Source organism: Penaeus monodon, chromosome 41 (genome assembly GCF_015228065.2).
Source record: "Penaeus monodon isolate SGIC_2016 chromosome 41, NSTDA_Pmon_1, whole genome shotgun sequence".
In the NCBI taxonomy this organism is placed as follows: domain Eukaryota; kingdom Metazoa; phylum Arthropoda; class Malacostraca; order Decapoda; family Penaeidae; genus Penaeus; species Penaeus monodon.
In genome coordinates, this window is record NC_051426.1 from 16224047 (window position 1) to 16226546 (window position 2500).

The following is a 2500-nucleotide window of genomic DNA, read 5'->3' on the forward strand; positions in this document are numbered from 1 at the left end:
ACTCCTTCTCCATGCCTATAGTCTAACAGCCATGAAGAAACGCCAAAAATGGGTGGATCAGCAATGGAGACTGATCGTCCCAATAGAGAATTTCCCCCCAAAACGGATGGAGAATTAGAGAAAACATCATGTTTAAATTCAAGAAACACCTACGTAGACTAATCCTCATCGCCCACACAATAAAATAATACACATGGGGATCACACCAACCGTACACGTATAATTATAAGCCGGCCTACATACAAAAAATACACCTACACACGTATAACAGACCTACTTCTTAAGCCTGTACGCCTACCCAGACAGTTATGAGAAAACTATACCTGTTTGACCGGCTGAGCCACACTTCCATATTCTACTTTTATCAGAGTGGACGGTTAAAGTGTGTTAAATTAACTGTCATGGTTGACTGTGACTTATTTAAATGGCAAAGGCTACCATATACGTTATACATATATACATTATATAACTAAAGTAAATATGTGTAAAAATGAAGGAACAGGATATAGATTAAAAGCTAGGTGGACTTTTAACAATTGCAGCAAAATCTGAAATCCAAGAACTATAACAGCATAACAGTGAGAAGGACTATTAACTTCCGCAACCGAAGTGTGGCGGAGATGGAGACCTCACGAAGCGAGCGGTGATTTTTAGGGTCCACGGGAGGGAAACGTCGTGCGCTGTAAAGCACACGCGAGAGCACGTACAATGACGCTCGTAACGTCACAGTAGGTCAGCCTTGTCCATTTTTTGTATGGAAAATGACACGTTACAACACGCTGTAGAAACACTCTGGAAACGGGATTGCAGTTCCATGAACTTCCGTCTTTAAAGGGACTTACGAAAGTTATTCAGACGCAATATTTATACACGGCTTTTGCATTACTGAGTTTTAGACTCTTCATTAAAATCTATGAATGGGATTCGTCATACCTGGCAGGAGTGAAGAGAAAGCAGGTTTGATTCCGGCTTAACTAACTAAAAAAGAACTTTAAAAATTAGCATAGCATCAAAACAAAACGTCTCATACATCAAGGGGTGAAAAAATGACCCAACGCAATTACTAAAGGTGAAATCACGACGAAGTTATCTAATTAGATCCGAAACATGGCCAAAACGACCTTGAAACCACGACGTAACAAGGCGTGCCACATATTTAGAATTCATAAGATGGAGAGATACAGTACAACATAATAAACTGACCATGTTAAATATGAATCAACCGCTGATCATCTAATACTGAACATCGAGGGGCAACTTCTGTGTAGTGGGAGGGCGCTGAGTCTCATTATAGACCTTTAACTATTTCCTGTAACCGCCCTTGCTCCCGCCAGTCTCTGTAATCATTCTGCTCACCTCCATCTTTTTTCTTTGAGAGAAAAATAAAAGCTTTCCATAATGCTGCACTTGTCGAGGTGTAGTAATTTCGCAAAGCATTCGGTTGAAAGTTTCTACTTTGACAACGAAAGCTATGGCCCGTTGTTACATTAATTTGCTTGTGTTTTTTCATGTAAGTGCAATGTGATTAACATGCCCGTACCGTGTTTTTTGTCTCTTGCTATGCCATTTATCTTTGCATAATCTCCGTGTAAACTAGAGAAAAACATGGCGAAAACTTTCTATTTAAAAAAAGTTTGGATGTTGCCAAAGCACGATATTCTCTATTGTTCCTAAAATTAATACTTTTTGTGTCCCACACTGGCATATAACCCGAAAGACCTTTAAATGAAATGGAAGAAAACACGTATAAACAGTGAATACAACATCACTTCATCGGTAGTGACATATTTAGACCTAATTCAAACTGATTTTCGCATTCATGTTTACCTTCTCGAAGCTACTGCTGCATCGTACACCTGACAGCGCGGTGTTAATAATCGCACACATAATAATAAGAGGAAGTTGACTTCGGTTATCTGTGCGCGATTACTTTTGCAGAAACAATTGACTTTAAGAGGAATACCATGCCAAAGAAGCTTCATTTTCAAGCAGAATTATATATATATATTTTTTAGTTTTGTTGTTGTTTTTTTGTTTTTGTCTTACATCTGAACCTGTAACTTCAGAAGTTGCCAGATAGTGCATAAGTGAAAGTGTTAGGTCACGGCCCCACACACACGACGTTATAAAAGCATGGTGTGTTCAAGCTACCTCTGTAGACACTTAAAACGATATTACAAATGATTCTGCATGCAATAGTGTAACAGGAATCATCAGCGACAATTTCTTCGGCTATAAGCGTTGCATAAACATACTTTTTGCTACTGAATAAAGTGAAAAGTAGGACTTTATGCAACTTTAGATTTAAATGAATAGCAAAGAAATGTACATGTACAACACCAGAATCTTAATCGCAGTGCATAAAATCTTACTATTCAGGGAAGATCTGAGAGGCAAGTGCGAGTGCCCGGCGGCCGAAGGGTTGGGCCGGCCATGGCCTCATAAGCACAACGCCATTGTCAGTGCATAATATGAATTCCTTTCTGCCAATAAAGCATTC

The 2500-nt window shown here is 39.1% G+C and overlaps 1 protein-coding gene across 1 annotated transcript in view; it reads right to left on the bottom strand.

Moving 5' to 3' along the window:
• The window catches only part of LOC119598655 (CD109 antigen-like), a gene marked incomplete in the record, with an annotated part of 36481 nt that overhangs the window by 24442 nt on the left and 9539 nt on the right, over positions 1 to 2500 (bottom strand).